The sequence below is a fragment of the Cynocephalus volans genome, chromosome 7 (genome assembly GCF_027409185.1).
Source record: "Cynocephalus volans isolate mCynVol1 chromosome 7, mCynVol1.pri, whole genome shotgun sequence".
In the NCBI taxonomy this organism is placed as follows: Eukaryota; Metazoa; Chordata; class Mammalia; order Dermoptera; family Cynocephalidae; genus Cynocephalus; species Cynocephalus volans.
In genome coordinates this window covers 44,588,849-44,608,091 of record NC_084466.1, presented here as the reverse complement: position 1 = coordinate 44,608,091, position 19,243 = coordinate 44,588,849, and positions in this window count along the sequence as shown.

Below are 19,243 nucleotides of genomic sequence, written 5' to 3'. Positions count from 1 at the left end.
TTCCAAACAGTTTACAAATTTATTCTGTTTAAGCAATTTCTTTTATCCATGGTGCAATGAGATGAAAATCTCCTTTGAGCTTCTTTTGGAGATGAGGAAAAAGAAGCATATTAATCTGGTTGCATATGAAAAAATAAATTAATTATGTTCTGTGCTATATTGTTTGTATTTTTAGTTTTGACAAAATATCGCATTTCTAACTATAGATAGAATTTTTAAAAGACCTACAGATCCATTAAGAAAGTTCAATTAAAATCATTAATTGAATGAAATATGAAATTATGTTAAAATACAGTGAACTATTCCAACTAATTAAAATATTGAAATTAACACCAATCACAGTTCTATTGAATATCAATATTATAGACAATATTACAGTCATAATGTATATGTATCTTATTAAAGAGGCAACTTATGACATAGTTTTATTCTGTATGGTGGGGGTAGTGTCATACTAATGATCTAGAAAAATATTTATATTTTTATTAACTTTAGTCAGCTGTTGGCTTAAATTGACCTATTATTGTCTTGCTAATACGTTTTAATGTCTATACATTTTTAGAAATTGTATATATATGTAAGCAGGATCACAAGACATAGAGTTACATTTAAATTAATGAGATACATAACATATTGAGATAGAAATAAGTATCATTATGGTACTTTTAGCCAGTAGGTACTATTAACCTGCACAACAGGTATTGAATTCTCAACTCTAATATTGGGTGCAGGTCCATTCGGAATAGATATTTATATATAACAATACCCAGAGAGGTTCTAAAATTTGGAATTTTTTAAAGACAAAAAAAGTCTTAGAACTAGCAAATATATAATAAGCCACAGAGACAATAGATGAATATAAAATAATTTATATAGAAATTTCTGTATGGTTACAATGGGGTCATCACTGAGAAGTCTTCCTGGGGCCTCAGATATAAATTGGATAGGAGACAGAGCAATCAGAAACAAATAAATGTATATTAGTTATTAACCACATCTTAGGGAGCTCTTAAAATCAAAAGCTTGAAATCAGTATTTACATTTGTAACAAAAATACACTGTGGTTTCATTGGACATCATCTTTCCTTCTATTATGTAGTAATAACATTTGGTTATGCCCCATTGAAAAAAAAATGTGACTCCAAAAGTACTGAAGATATAAGCTAAAGTTTTTGGATAGATAGAAATCTGGATGACATCATATATAACATAACATACTCCTCCTTAAAACCTCTTCACTTCCCAAAGTTCTCCACCCACATAGCTGACATACTTTTAAAATTTTTTTATGATTAAAACCTTCCTGTCTGTACATCTATTTACATTGATTCCACTTGCCTCTCCTAATACCTCCTTTCTAAAAATCTCCCCAGGGTCCTATACCATTTAGCAAGACAAAAATTATTTAAGCATGATTAAGAAAAACAAAGACCTTGTTATTAGCCAAAGCTCAACTAACAATTTCTCCTTTAGAATTACCCCAAACACCTTAACTGTATTTCAGTACATAGAAGTTAGATCAAATAATATGAAACCAGTGTGTGGTAGGTAACAGTAGGTTACCTTATATGTCAAAAAGGAATTAGGTTGCAAAGCAACTGAGATAATTCTGGATTTCCCAGTGTAATAACAAGTGACCTTAAATAGGGAAGAGGTGGGCAATAAAGTAAAAAACAGAGAGATGGTGTCATGAGAAACACTTGACAGGCAATTGATAGCTTTGAAGATGGAAGATGGCCATAAGCCAATGAATCAGGAAGCCTCTGAAAGCTGGAAAGGGAAAAGAAAAACAAAAAAACAAAAAACATAATAGATTCTTCCATAGAGCCACCAGAAAAAATACAGCCCTGCCATTACATTCATTTTAGCCCAGTGAGAAATATTTAAGACTTTTGATCTCTGGAACTGTTAGAAAATAAATGTGTTGCAAGCCACTAAACTTGTGATAATTTGTTTCAGCCACAATAAGAAACTAATACAGTCTGTCTCTTAGGTACTTACAGGAGCTCTAATTTTGAAAATGTTTCTTCCTCTCCTTTCTGGGAATTATGAGAATGTGCATCACACATGCTATGGACTAATTCTTGGAAATACTGAGTGACATCTGAAATCTTCTCCTTTTCCTGATCTGTATGCTGCTCTCTTGTAGGTTTCCACTGATGATGAGTTCCACCATTAAATATCATTCTTAAATTGTTGGGAACCATCTTGTCAGTACATCAAAGCCATACTCAGATGTGTGGAAAATGTTATTGCTTCTCAAATGTAACAGTTTACTGGATTGTTCCCAAATTATTGCTTAAATACTTAAAATTTTGAGTAATGGTTTTAGTTTAGGAAACATTTAGGAATTACTTGTGACTTTATGAAAGAAAAAATCTAAATGACAAACATTACTATAAAAGCAGTTTTTAGAAAACACTTTTCCAAAAGAAAAAAAAAGAGAATGCTACATATCGCATTAACAGAATAAAGTACAAAACCCATACGATCATTTCAATAGATGCAGAAAAAGAAAAGAAAAATACAGAAAAGAATATTAGAAAAGAAAAATTCAGTAAAATTCAGTATCCCTTCTTGATAAAAACTCCGAACAAATTATGTATATGAGAAACATACTTCAACACAATAAAGGCCATATATGACAAACTTACAGCTAACATCATATTGAATGGGCAAAAGTTGAAAGTTTCTTCTCTACAACTTGGAGCAGACAAAAGTGCTCACTTTCACCATTTTTATTCAATATAATACTTGAAGTCCTAGAAAGCAATTAGGCAAGAGAAAGAAATAAAGTGCATCTAAAGTTTGAAAACAGAAAGTCAAATTGTTTGTGTTTGCAGATGAGATAATCACATATATAAAAAATCCTAAAGACTCCACCAAAATACTCTTAGAACTAACAAATGAATTGGGTAAAGTTGCAGGATACAAAATCAACATACAAAATCAGTAATGTGTCTATTCACCAATAGGAAACTATCTGAAAAGAAAATCAAGAAAGCAATCCCATTTACAATAACTACAATAAAATAAAATATCTCAGTGAAAGATATCTACAATGAAAACTATACAACAATGATAAAATAAATTGAAGACTATTATATCAAATGATATTCCATGGTTATGAATTGAACAAATTATTATGTTTAAAATGCCCATTATAAAATCTTATAAATGATTGGTGGGAATGTAAATTAGTATAGCCATTATAGAAAACAGAATGGAGTTTCCTCAAAACATTAAAAACAAAACTACCATATGATCCAGCAATTCCACTGTTGAGTATATACATGAAGGAACTGAAATCCGTACGTCAAAGAGATATCTGCACTCCCATGTTTATTGCTGCACTATTTGCAATGGACATTAAATGGAATCAACTTAAATGTCCATCAACAGATTAATGGATAAAGAAAATGTGGTATATGTACACAATGAAATCCTGTCATTTGCAGCAACATACATGAGCCTGAAGGAAATTGTGTTAGGTGAAACAAGCCAGGCACAGAAAGACAAATACCTGATGATGTCATTCACATGTGGAACCTAAAAAAGTTGATCTCATACAAGTAAAATGTAGAATAGCAGTTAACAAAGGCTGGAGAAAGGAGGGGGAGGGAGTGAGAAGAGATTGGTCAAGGGTACAAAGTTACAGCTAGATAGAAAGAATAAGGTCTGGTGTTCTATCTTATAGTAGGGTGACTATAGCTAATGACAATGTATTGTATATTTCAAGATAGCTAAGAAAAAAGGATCTTGAAAGTTATCACCACAAAAAAAATGATAAAGGTTTGAGGTGATGGATAACCACCCTGATATGACCACTATACTATATATATATATATATATATATATATTTATTTATTTATTTATTTATTGAAATATACTGTACCCATAAACGTGACACAATGTGTCAATTATAAACAACATTTTTTAAAAAGACAAGGTTTTAGTATCTAATATTTTTCTCTTTCTCTTAAAATGGATTACTTTTCAGCAAGCTTCTGATAGGCCTGCCCCACAAGAATCCCCAATATTCCCAGGTATATCTATATCCTATCAAAGGAGACAGCTCAATCGGGACTTCCTGCTGCAAACACCTCTGTAGATACACAAATTCACACACATTTAAAAATATGTACTACGTTTCCCCTTACTTTTCCCAGTTAACTACAAATTAAATTTTATTTGCTCTATCATTAAACATTTGACATAAACAGTTTTAATGTTTACAAGACTTTTTCATATGAGTGTCATAAATTCTTATTGTTAGATATTTGATTTAGTTCATTATTATAAATTAACCAGAAATGAGTATATTTATTCATAAATATTTATTACTACTTGAAAGTATATAATCCTAAAAGTTAAATTGGGTCAAGGAATACAAATATTTTTAAGGCTCTTGATGACTTTTGCCAGATTGTTTTTCAGAGTTTTCAGCAATTTGCTCTCTGTCTTCAGTGTGTAAAGTTTCTTATCTCACCACAAACTAGCCAACAATGCAGCAGTCCACCAAATTTGAAAGACAAAAATGCCACCTCATTCTTGCTCTAATTTGAATTTATTTGGTTATGTTACTGGTAAATGGAGTATTTAAATATGCATTTTAATTTTAATGGTTTATCTTCTGTAAGTTTTCTGTTCATGCTTTTTGTCTACTTTTCTACTAGAATTTTTTATTTCTGTATAATTATAGTGAATTCTTATTCAGGAACAATTTTAAACACCTTTTACTTGTTCCAAATATTTTTCCCAGTTTGGTGATTACTTTTTAATATATTTGTTCTTTTGAGGTGCATGTTTCTTTTAATTTTATGTAGATACGTTTATATTTTTTCTTTGAAATTTACGCACTTTTTTATGTTTAGAAAATATCTTTCTAACTGGAGAACATATGGATCTTCAATATTATTTTTTCTTAGGTTTTTTGGTAAATTAATCTTCTAAACAGACTTCTTAAAATCTTATTCTTTCCTTCTGTGGTACTATCAACATTGGGTTTTTGTCTTAATTTTCTTGCCCTTTTCTGAGATGTTTCAGGATTCTCTCTCCTCATTCTGCTCTTAAACATTCTGCTGCTATCCCTTGGGGGTCTGCCTTTGACCCATCCTTCTTATTTGACCTTTAACAGCTGAGTGATCTCATCTACAACCATGCATTCATTGATTTGAATATAAAGATGCTTCTCAGATACATATTTTTTACCTAGATATCTATCCTTAGTTTCAAAACTATATATAGGGAAGTTACTAATCAAACCCATTATATCCCTAGTCTCAATCCCTTCCCCTTCAATCAAGCTATTGACATCTTTTTATTCCTTTTTTAAATTGGTATATACAAATTCCTCTGTTACCAATCCCTTTTCCTGCGTGCTCAGCCTCAATTCTCACACTAGGCTGAAGGTATTTATAATTCCTTAAACATGCTAGGCTGTTTCATATCTCCTTTTCTCTGCTTGCAGTCATCTCTCTATCTGGAATCCACTTATTCTCATGATACTCCCCAAGCCCGCTCTGGGCTGGGTGAAGTGCCCCTCATCTGTCCTGCTATCAGAGCATGCCATCTGTTTTTTCGTTCTTTCTTAACATTTGTTAAATGTTGTTGATCTTTGTTTTAGCTTATGTCTCCAACACCCAGCATGAGGGATATTTCTCAAAAGGAGGAATTATCTCATTTTCTTTGATCTCACAGTGACCAACCATGTAACAGGCACTGAGTGAAATAGGCAAAGGAGAAGTACTTGTTGAATTAAACTGAATTGAAAACGTACAGAAGCCTATTAATACAATTACAATACTTTCTCCAGAATTAAATAAAAGAGGTAATGGGCTTACCCAGGTTTGTCCATTAGTGCCTAAGAAATGTTCAGAGATCAATATCTGTTAGTGTGAATACATTATGGATTTGGGCTGTGTAAAACAGGGAATTACTTTAGAATTATGCTGGAAAATTATGATAATGTCTGAGGAGTTGGAAAGAACTAAATACCAGAATGAGGACAAAGAATAAAGGACACTGGGAGTTAACATAAGGAGTTATATTAGGAGAAAAAAATCTGAATTTGTCATCCAACCAGAATGTAAAATCTTGGAAGTTTCATGTGATAATAGTTCACTTATAATTTTTTTAGCCAAATGATACATTACTACCTATCTGAAAAGTGCATATTAAATGTTCTTTAAGGACCATTTGTTAAAACCCATATATTTAACTACCCATATTATAGCAAATTGAACTTTAAACATGTCACCTTTGCAACAAAATTTGAACTGTAAGAAGTATTTTCTTTCTTTTTTCAGTTTCAGTATTGTCAGTAACAGATTTATCTGTATAGTCATGTTTGGCAGTTCCTTGGCAATGCCAGAATGGATTTTCAAAGTGCATGATGATCTCAAAATAATGAAAAAATTGTAGAATAGACATTAAAGAAGTGGTGGTAGTGCTCATGATATATTACTTCTATCTTTCTCTTTGGTACAGCACTTTAAATCCTGTGCAGTATCACGGAATATTTTTATTGTTAAATAGAGAAGGACAGAGAGAGGGAGGATATCTCCTAGAGGAAGAAAGAAAGAGGGTCTGAGGTCAAGGGCTTCCTCTGGTCTAAGAGAAGTGGTAATATGAAGAGATAAATATGCTTTAGAGTTGAGGAAAGTATGTGTTGCCAGGTGTTGGGTTTGTCTAAAGAAGGGACATTGTGAAAATCATGTCTAATGACTTTAGTCTTACCAGAGAATGAAGAGGTGATGTCACCTGCTGAGTGGGACAAGCAGGGATAATATTAAAAACAGGAGGCGATCAGAAACATGGAAAGAGCTGCTGTAAGAAAGCCCAAAAGGAGCCACAAAATAATGAAAGAAAATTGATGATGAGAAAAAATAAGGAGCCAATAATGGTTTAACAGCAGAATATAACTTCTGACCCATTTGGTAGAGTCTCAAGATGTTGTCCAACAGTGGTTTAGAATCCAGAAACAAATTAGGGGAAATGAGATTAAAATGTTGATCAAAGGCTGCAAACTGCATGGCAAGTAGTAAAAGAAAATCAAGAAAAAGAACATTTCAGGGTTCAATACATAATAATGAAAGTACTTGAGAATAACTACATATCTGAGATAGATGCAAAGTATTGTTTATGCAGACCTATAGGCCAAGAGAAGTTATGGCTTGATTGCAGAGTTTGTTTTGTTTAATTGGGATTTATTCTAGTGGAAGTCTATGTGAAGTGGAATGTGCATTGTTTCTTAGGGTTTTAGCTATGGACCAATGCTTGCTAATTCTTAATGGAAATTCTTATTCCAACAATTTAGGTGTTGCAGGAGAAGGAAAAGATACTGTATGTATAAATGTTGTGAATTAGATTTCTAGGTAGGATTTAAGCAAGTGTAGGTAGAAAAAGTAAACTCAAAGTCACGTTAGGAAATGACGTTAGGGGCCAATGTGATACACAGAGGGTGATAGGTAGATACACAGAGGTCCTGAGTTCTACAGGATGAGTTAAAAATGGAGCCTATCGATGACAAGCTTTTGGGATCATTAGATCATTGATTTTATTCCATTGTGCTTGGTGCTAAAGAGAAAAGAATCACAAGCACATAAGTCATTGCATAATGGAACCAGTATAAACATAAAGAAGCTAAGTCTGCATAAAATCGATCCATTCTGGTGATTAAAGACTGGGATGTGTAGATCTCTCTGAGTTAGACCTGTTGGAGAAGAAAATTTCTTATAGTAGTGAATTAGAACAATATATGAAGTTATCCATTATTAATATGGAAGAATGTGACATATACCGTACACTCTAATTGATTGTATACTCGGGAATGTCTACACACTACCTCAGTATGGTCCTATTTCCATCATAAAATAGATTCCAAAGGAAAATTCTATTCAGTGATCTCTTGTGCAATCTAAGCAAGAAATAGAAATTATATTTATTTAGCAGCAGACTATATGCATGGTTTCTGAGTCCTTTGTTCATAAACTCACTAACCTATATTTGGTGAAAGTCCAACTGTGTTTCTAATTTGCAACCTTTCTGCACTTGAAATCCTAGAATCCAAAGCTTTTTGTTTACAGCCTATGAAATGTGAACGCAAGTCTTCATGATATATTTAAAGAACTATTGTTAAGCATTTTTTGGAATTACTATTTTCTGAAATGCTTAAATATACATATCATTTAATCCTATATATTTTTCCGCAAACTGCTGATGTGTACACAAGTTGTACACAGCTTTATAAAATGGATACTTATTTCTTGGAAAGTTGATTCAAAGCATATTAAGTAATTATTATAAATCCTATGAGATGTTTGTATAATAGAGCAGACAACAAAACTTTGGGGCACTAAAATTATGTCTAACAATAAGCAAAATTTTTTAAGAGTATGTAATCTGGGGGAAATGTTGAAAATAATATTATCCCTTCCTGTTAAATCAAATCATTTTAAACTAAAAGACTAAGATATGTTGTAAAATAATGATGCATAACAATTCCTGTTCTTTTTCCTTTGTTCTTTTTTCCTTTCTTTGTTTTCTTTTGAATCAAGAATGTTTACCTTCTTTTAAATATGACAAACTGAATCTGTCTTATGGCAGAATTTAAGAATAGAGAGGCTTTGATTTTTCAGCTTTCTTTTTCTTGTCTTTTTAAAAATTTCAGCAATAGTAAGTATCATGCAGACACTTAGGAGAAGTGTTAATGATGATGATTTTATTTTTAAAATGACTAAATCTTGCCATGTGATTGAAGACATTTTCTGTTGACTGTATTGTTCTTATTCTCTCAAGAAGACTTGAAGACAAGCACTTTATGGGAGCAGCTCCTCATGATGCTACATGCATTTCTGGTTACCAAGGTGACAGATTATGGTCATTTTCTCCACTGCCATAGAAACAAGACTACAACAAACATAAATTGCCTATAATATTTTTTCTCGTAATTTACTTTCATACTTATGAATAGAGATGTATAAAGGCAGAAGGGACTCATATTGCGTTATAGAGATAGTAAGCCTTAAATCACTATGATTTTAAATGTAAACTCCTTTGAAATAAAAAGAAAACTCTCTAAAAGATTAATTGCAATTTATTTTAGAATATTTCTGTGTATTAGTGAAAGGTTAAATGTCATACATAATCTTTTAATCTAATTTTACATCTTTGAATATTAAACAAAGTTCTGCATCCTGCGTTATACTTGGTATTTTCTTCATATTCTTGATTTCTTCAGAAAAAATTAATTAAAAGTCATTTTATATGGAATTTTACCCATGATACAGTAAACTTCCTCTCAGACAGTGCTAGATCCTAGAATACTGTTAAGTCTACTATATTTTGTTTTGTATTCTTCTAACAATGGTAACTTTTTAATAGAAGTGGGAAATTTCCATTTAGATTAATGCATGTATTCATTCATGTATTCCTTCCCCAAATTGTATGCATACTACTCAACTATGTGTTTTTGGATTAAAAAATAACAATGTGACCAAATTCTCCACTGTTATTCCATATAGTTCTGGAAGTTCTAAACACAACAATAAGGCAAGAGAAAGCAATGAAGGACATTTAAGTTAGAAAGGAGGAAGTCAAAATATCCCTATTTGCAGATGGCATGATTTTATATATATTAAAAACCCTAAAGACTCCACCAAAAAATCAAATTCAGTTAAGTTGCAGGATACAAAATCAACATACAAAAATCAATAGTATTTCTATATACCTATAAAAATATATCTAAAAAAGAAATCAAGAAAGTAATTCCACTTACAATAGTTACTAAAAAAAAAAAAAGATATGTAGGAGTAAATTTAACCAAGAAGGTGAAAGATCTCTGCAATTAAAACTATACATTGATGAAAGAAATTGAAGAATATAAAAATAATTGAAAAGATATCTTTGTTTATTGGTTGGAAGAATTAACATCATCAAAATGTTCATATTCCCCAAAGCAATGACAAATTCAACACAATTCCTAAACAAAAGCAAAAATAAAAAGCTTAAAATTTATATGGAACCACAAAGACCCCATATAGCCAAAGCAATCTTGAACAAAAAGAACAAAGCTAGAGGCATTATACAAATTAACTTCAAAATATCCTATAAAGCTATAGTAACCAAATCAGCATGGCACTGGCATAAAAACAGACACATAGACCAGTAAAAAAATATAGAAAGCTCAGAAATTTACAGCCAACTGATATTTAACAAAGGTGCCAAGAACATACATTGGAGAAAGGACAGTGTCTTCAATAAATGGTGCTAGAAAAACTGGATATCCACATACAAAAGATAGAGAGCAAATCTGTTGTCTTAAAGCAGGATCCAAGGGCCACCCCTTCCACCCAGAACCAGACAAGAAAGACAGCATGCCTAGGGTCCTAGGCAGGAAACAAGGGCAGCATCTCTCATCCAGTAAAAGGCAATATCACACCGAAAACACCACTTGCACACGGGTAGCCCATCATAGCCACTGCCATAGCCATGGCTGCCACAAAAGCAGCTCAATTCCTCAACAGTAGCCATAGCCACCATACAGGTGGCCCACCAGGCACTCAACTGCATTGACATAAGGAGAGTCATCAGTGGAGACCAGAAAAAGAAAAGGACGTATCTCACCAAAAGCCCACTCAAGAGTAATAGAAGAAGCAACTGCTCTACCAGATGACTACACATCAATGTAGAGATACTAGAAATATGAAAACCCAAGAAAATATGGCACCCCCAAAAGAATACAGTAATTCTCAAATACCAGATCCTATAGAGAAGGAAACCCATCAAAGGAATGAAAAGGAATTCTGAGCAACAATCTTAAGGAAACTTCCTAAGATATGAGAGGAGTCAGTTAGATTACATAATGAAATGAGAAAAAAAAAATCCAGGATTTTTACAAAGAAAATGAGGAAATTTACAAAGGAATGAGGAAATTTGCAAAGAAATTAATACCTTAAAAAAGAATGTAGCAGAACTCATAAAACTGAAAGATTTACTCAGTGAAATAAAAAAAAAATACGCAGAAGTTTGAAACTAGACTCTTAGCTCTTATCATACACAAAAAATCAACTCAAAATGGATTAAAGACCTAAATTTAATACCTGAAACTATTAAACTACTAGGAGAAAACATAAAGGAAATGCTACACAAAATTAAACTGGGCAATGCTTTTTAAAATAAGACTTTAAAGACACAGGCAATGAAAGCAAAGATAGAGAAAAGAGATTACATCAAAGTAAAAAAGCTTCTGCACAGCAAAGAAAACAAATAACAAAGCCAAGAGATAACCTACACAGTGGAAGAAAATATTTGCAAACTGTGCATCTGACAAGTGGTTAACATCAAGAATATATAAGGAACTCAACTCAACAGCAAACAACCCAAATAACTTGATTACAAAATAGGCAAAATACCCGGAGACATTTCTCAAAAGATGACATACAAATGGCAAACAGGCACATGAAAAAATGCTCACTATTAGTAATCATCAGGGAAATGCAAAATAAAACCACAATGAGATGTCATCTAACTCCAGTTAGAATGACTATTATCAAAAAGAGAATATAACACATGCTGGAGAGACTGTGGAGGAAAGGGAATACTCACACACTTTTGGTGGGACTGTAAATTGATACCGCCATTATGGAAAACAGTGTGGAGTTTCCTCAAAAAACTAAAAATTAAAGTAGCTTATGACCCAGCAACCCACAACTGGCCAAATACTCAAAGGAAATGAATCCATATATCAAAGAGTTCTGCACTCCCATGTTCATTGTGGCACTATTCATAATAACTGGGAGATAAAATCAACCTAAATGTCCATCAATGGATGAATGGATTTTAAAAAGTCATGTATATACACACAATAGAATACTATTTACCTATTAAAAAGAATGAAATCCTGTCATTGGCAGCAGCATGGGTGGAAATGGTGACCATCATGTTAAGTGAAGTAAGTCAGGCACAAAAACACAAATACTGCATGAAACTCTGATATTACTCATATGTGGAATCTGAAAAAAAAAAATGGGGTTCTCATAGAACTAGAGAGTAAAATAATGGCTACCAGAGGGGGCAGAGGGAAGGGAAGAGGTGGATGACTAATGGGTACAAAGTTCCAGGTACATAGGAAGAATAAGTTCTAGGCTGACAACAGCTAATAATATTATATTGTATATTTCTAAATGCTAAAAAAAAATATCTTGAATATAATAACCACAAAGAAAATATAAATGTTTAGATGATGGATTCACTACCCTAAGTGAATCATTGCACAATATATGCACATGTTGAAACAATACACTGTGACCCACAAAAATGTGCAATTAAAAAACAAAAGAACAGGTGAAACAATTAGTATTACAATCACATGATGTGAAGGTAAAAAATGGGGTTTTAATTTAATGGTATTTAGTAGAATGTGGACTTGAACAAGTCATTTTATCACTTTGAGTCTCAATTCTTCATCATAAAAATGAAGATAGCAATAAAATCTGCTTCATCAAATTTTTTCCGAAAGTTAAATGACATGATAAAAGTGAAATTATTTTTCATTTAATAAAGTTTTATAAATGTTAATATTATATAACTTTCAAGAAGTTTCCAGTGTATTAGGCGAGGTTAGATAAGTATATACATTATCACAATCAAATATAATTTATATAACATTGTTTTATTATTTCAATAAATATCTAAGAAATGCATAATATAGCTGAACGGTAGTCCCTGGGGAAACAGAATTGAATATAGTATATACAGCTCTCTAGGTGTTTACTGTACTGTCCAGTAGGGAAAGAAAGAAAACCACAAAAATAAATTTAAAGTTAATATATATCTTTACATATACACATATTCATGCACACACATATGTACATATACATACTTGTGTGTGTAAGTATGTGTGAATGGATAGATAGATGAGAAAAATCCAGGTAATTTGGAGAGTAAGACTAAAAGCAACACAGCCCAGCTAGTATGTGAAATCAGACTATCAGTGAGGAAGAGGCAGAAGGCATGTTACGAATTTTGAGTGTTATCCTTAGAAAAACAGAGTTTGAAGTCACAGTGTGTGTGGGTATGTGCTTGTGCACTTGTGCATACTTGTATAGCATGCTCAGGTTGCATTTTAAAATATTATTCTGGTGTCTGTGTGTAAGATAGATTTAAGGAGGCCTCAGAGAATATGTGAAAAATGGTTAGGAAGGAATTTCTTGATATGCCAGGCAAGATAGAGTTTGAGCTAATTATGCTGGTGATGGAGAACTTTGGGAGTATAAATGAAATAAATTACAGAATTTCAGAATTCAGTATTTGTGGGAACGTCTCATTGATTATGAACATTGTTATTACTTAGATGAAAAATAGGCTGTGAACATTTTTTTGCGGTTTGCCATTTTTCTTTTGATTTAGGAAAACCAATGTTTACAAAATAGAGGAAATAAAAAGAAACAGAAAAGAAACCGAGAGAGATGGTGGGAAAAAGAAATGTGATAGGTCATTGTCACAGGAGCAAAAGGAAGAGAATATTAAAATAGATCAATTTTTGAAAGTTCTAAGAAAGCAAATGCTGAAGGATATTTCATGACTTATAACAAGCAAGTAATCAATTGTTTAGTAAAAAGATCTTCAATGAATTGGTTGGGTTAGGGGCAGAAGTTGAACATACACTGAGAAAGGTCTCTGACAGATGTAACCTATCAGATCTATTGGAAGATTAAGAGAAAATCTAAAAGTCATTTCTCTCAGATATCTTCTCTTTATTTTGTCTATGATGTGGAAAGCTCGTGGATATTTTCAAGAAATCAGACTGAATTTGAAAAATCAGTGGTAGATAATGGTTCAAAACTTGACTAGAGAATCAAAGGATTTGCCAGACAATATGTACTGACTGCTATTCAGATGGATCCTAGTCCAGATGAACAGAACAAACGTGGGATTGGTTAGTTCCTAAGGCTCCTAGCATCTGTTGGCGGCAGCCTCACTTCTGCAGATAGAGGAGTTTGGTACATGCTAGAATGCCTCCACTTTCACCAGGTACAAAGATAGATTCGGATCTTGAAAAACTGAGAAGAGAAGAACACTTTAGATTGTGGTTAAAAAGTTATCTTTATGGTATTTTTATCCAAATATGACATTGAAACTAAGGAAAGTTTCACCAGATGGGTTTCCAGTTGGATTGGGTTCAGGGAGATGGAAACTTCAGGCAATGGCATAAAAGAACTGGCATACATTTAAACTGGTAATTAACTAGATACTAACTATCTATAAAGAGGATGATGTATTTAAAAGAAAATAAAAGATATATTTGCTTTTTCAAATGATGTATACTTTAGCTGGAAGAAAGGCATATAAATCTGAAAAAGTATTCTGCAATATTATGATATTATGCTGTATATGAGTACAAACAGACAATAAGTAAAAACTTGGTATTAATGTTTTGATTGTCTCATGGCACTAAACAAGTCCTCTTAGAGGAAAAGACTTTTTCATTTTTTTCCTGTGTCTTTGATAGCAAATAATGTCAATTGCATTTGCTGTGTTTCTTAACATAAGGGATCTTCAAAAAGTTCATGGAAAGTTTCTTATTATCTGTTAATTCAATTTTTCCACAAATTTTTTGAAGTACCCTCATACACCCAAGGTCTACATATTTTTCTTTAGAGTACACTTCTAAAGGAAGTAGGATTTCAGTGAATTTAACTAATGTCATTACCACAAAAAACGGACCAAATATCAGAAGTAGACTCCTCCTCTGAGTGAAAAATGATACTGCACTGTCTGTTGCAAAATTTGAAAAATCACATTTAGAAATGATTATCTTAGATTAAGGAAAGTTAGGGTGTGATGTTAATTTCCCTGGTGGTATTTAAGTAGCCCATATATGCTTCTTATAGTTTTATTTGTGTAGCTCTGATAAGGAAAATCTGTGATGAACTGACTTTTCCCATTTATTATTGTATTAATGATCCCCTACTCTGTTCCAGGCACTGCGCTGGAGACTGTTAAGTAGAAAGACATGCATGGAGCTAATAAGAATGAGGAGATTCCTAAACTTGAATAGTACATTCATTCATCCTTTGATGATAACTTATATTTTATCATTCAGATCAAGAGCATAAATAGCTTAGCTTAATATTCTCTTTGGGCCAAGCCCGTGGCGCACTCGGGAGAGTGCAGCGCTGGGAGCGCGGCGACGCTCCCGCCGCGGGTTCGGATCCTATATGGGAATGGCTGGTGCACTCACTGGCTGAGTGCCGGTCACGAAAAAGACAAAAAAAAACAACAACAAACAAACAAACAAACAATATTCTCTCTAAAGCATTGGGGTTATGATTATTATATCCAAAGTTAAATGCCTCCGAAGTGCCTTTTGAAAATTTGTAGTTCTACTTGTGGATTTTGTGAGCCATTAACTCAAGTATTGCTGTGTCCACAAACTGGTGAGCCACGCTGATATCTTGAGCAGAAAATAATATTAGTTTCTGAATAAACAATTCCACATGCAGAAGATCTATTATTTAGGCCTAAGTAAATTATGGAGTCTGAGTAATTCACTGAAAGTACTCAAATACCTGTTATCATAATTGTAAGTGATACTACCTACACCCCTTTATTTAGTTCCTATCGTTGCACTAAATTCACAATGTGGAGCTGGCTCTTGTCTACAGAAAGTACAGTGATGAAATTCTGATTTACTTTGTTCTTCGTAGTAGCCCCTCTTTCCCCCAGACTCTGGCATTTGGTTGAATGGAGTTTGATAAAGATACCATCTGAGAAACTATCAAAATGCACACAGTAGTCCTTCATCTCTCCACAGAAAACCTGAAGTGTTTTTGGCTGAAGAGCTGGCCATGGAACCAAAAGGGCCACATCATTTTCCCTTTGTTTCTAATTACAGTCTGCAAACCAAGGAGAGATGACAAACTGATCAAATCCACTGGCCAAATCCTTTTATTGGTGGTGGGCCCAATCTATGAAAATGACCAGTGATCAGCTTGATGATCTTAGTTTTCCAGATGACTCTATTTTCCGGAAACAATCACAAGCATTATCTAATGGGAATGGGTGGGGCGGGCTTACCTGATTTATAAAATAGACACAAATATGGATGGAATTAGTTCTGTTCATATATAACAGTACTTTAAGATGTTTATGGAAATATAGAATTAAAAGATAACATGAATATTTCCATGAAATGTTTGAAGTACCCTTATGTATCTCCTTAGTAATTTTCAAAGGAAAAAATTTTTAAACTTCTGATATGATTAAAAAACAAAAGATAAACACACACTGCAGAGGAAAAAACATTCAGATTCATAATAAAACTTGGCAGAGTTTATAATTTACCTAAGATTTAAATGTATTTAGTTTAATACTAACTTTATTTTCCCTCCTAACTATGGTATTTATTAAGCCTCTATTCAGAAATCAGTATTTCCACCCTGATTTTGTTGTTGTATTCTAGAATCATTTTTTTAAAAATGTCTAGTTCTCTTGCTTTCAATAAGCTAGACAGTTCTTGTTATCAGGTTGAAACATCAATTGAAGAGTATAATTAGTCAGTTAGAAATGGTTGTAAAATGTAATACTTTTTTTCTTAGCTATAGTTTATTAGCTGTATTTCTGTTTATCTTTTTATTTCAAAGTCTATGTAAAATTATGATGGCCAAAATCTGTACAACAATGGAACTGCAAAGAAACCAGCATTTGAGAGAAACATGTAATGTTATTTTAATATGTAAACAAACTCAGCTATATACAGCTGTTATAGGAGGAATTTTTATAAAAGTTCACATATTAAAGAGGTTAAAGAACACTTTGTAAGTGAATGATCCCTACGGCTACGGTATCTCTGCCATTACTAAAAATTTCTTCCTCCTGTGGATCTTTTCTATCTCACACTATAAAAATACCACTGAAAGCGAACCACATGTCCCTAAGGCATTTGAATTTAGCATAGTTAGATGAGTAAGTACATTTTATGCTTATGCATTTAGAGGTTAGTAAAAATAAAGATGTGATGAAATCATATTGGAATTCCAACCTTTTGAATTTCCATCCTGAAGCACTGCTTCAGTTTTACAAGGAAGATATATGAAAGTGATTTATTGTTTTTTCCTATAGAGATTCAGCCACAATCTCTTATACAAAGTCATTAAAGATGAAAAGGTAGAAAGGGCCATTATGGCCACAAGTTTTCATTTGCAGTCCTGGTTTAGAATCAAAACATTCTTGTGGTCCATTTATTCTAGGCTAGGCTATCAGGCTATCCATACACAGCACTTGAGTAGGAAAAGAAAAAAAATTTTTTTTTTTTTGCTGAATAACTAACTGCAACTGAACACTTCTTTCAAATATGAATATGCATGAAAACCCCCATAGCTGTATTCAGCAAATCTGTTGATATTTACCAATAGCTATTACATGTTTGTTTGTGTGTGTGTGTGTGCTTTTTTTTTTTTTTTTTTTTTACTTAGTTGTTGTAGATAAAATATCATTTATCAATACTTTGATGTTATGGTTGATGATAAACCAGCAACTATACTTATGATTTAATATGTTAAAAAAGCAAATGTCACAATTTTAAAAATGTTTTGATAACTGTATTTTAATAGAATTTACTGCCTTTTTAATCTTACGTATTTTATTTTGTAGATCTGAGTAGAATATTATAAGAGGTTCGTAGCCTTCACCAGACTGTTAAAGGAGGTCATGACACAAAGAAATTTAAAAACTCTTCTTCTACACCTATATCCTAATCTTGGTCCACATGGGAAAATAAACTCAAAAAGGGATAAAGATCAAGAAAAATTCACAGATATGAATTGAAAGAGTTTCAGAAAGAAGTTATAGATGGAGAATTTGAACCAAAAGCTGCAAGATGATCCCATATTACACAAAAAACTTGCATAATGCCATAAATTTGGCTCTGTCAAAGCAAATATTGCACTGTCCAAAATTAAACAGGCAATGAAAGCTTTATTCAGGCTATTGCAAAAGGGAAGAGGGACAGAAAACCCCATTGAGACAAAAGTTGGGAAAGTTTTCAAGAGCTGGAATGGAAGAATGTTAGGCCATCTATTACTGCTAATTGGCCTTACCCAAAGGAAAGGCAAACTTTCTCTTATCTTCCTAAGAGGAGGTAGTTTTACAACATGAAGCAAGGCCTCTCACTGAAGTTGAGCTCCTACCCTCCCACAAAAACTGAGAGATAGGAGGGTGCTATCTTCCTTGATAAATATATTCCAAAGGAAGTTCTCCCTGGTCCTTGAGAAAGATATCCCTGGCTTATAAAACCTGCAAGAGGCTTTTTAAAGAGTTCCATCTCAAAGAGGAAGATAAAAAATTTACAATTCCAAGTTTTCTAACTTTAAATACTCTAAGAAAATGGAGATCAGGGACTAGAGTCAGGAAGAAGCCTATGTAAAGTTTAATCAAGCTGGTGGAAACAGTGCGACAGTCTTGCCATCTTCATCAGCTCCTAACACTACTATTTTTAAAGTAGTATGAGACAGAATCCAGTTCCCACAAGAGTTACTATTTCTGAGCACAAGTGTGTATGAAGGAGAAAGAGTGTGTGTGTGTGGAGCAGGGGAAGGAGGTATGTTTGGATAATGGACAATGATGTCAAATAAATGCAAATTGGAATTTCATGTGCACACCAGAAAACCAAAACAGGGAGCCACTGAAATGATGAGTTCTTGAGAACTAGAAAGACACAAGAAAATGTTGCTTTACATTTACTAGATCTGATTAAATAAATTACTAAATGAAATAATCTGGCTGTGTCAGCAGGTGTAAGTTTTTCCAGCAATCTTTTAGGAAAAAAAAATGCTATTTCTTTTCCAGTCTGTCTCTGAAAGGAATGGTATATGCCATCTAATCTCAATATAAGCGTTTCACAAGTAAGCAAATAAACCCAATGTCATTCTTGATACTTAGGGCAAAGCCCAGAAGCACTGTTTTCTTGTTGCTGTTGTTTTGTGTTTGTTTGTTTGTTTTCTCTTTCTCTCTGCAACAGAAACTGCAACTTAATTCTCATTCCTAATCACAGAATCAAAGGTTAGCATTTGACCAACCTGAAACATTAAATTATTCTATTTTTCTGCCAAAACTTTAGCTGTTTTGACATTCCTTGATTATTCACATTCATAATTGAATCTGCTATTTTTGTCTTGTGTATTTCTTGTTCTGTATTTTTTCACAAAACTCTATTCCCTGATCACAATATCAGAAGTAAGTA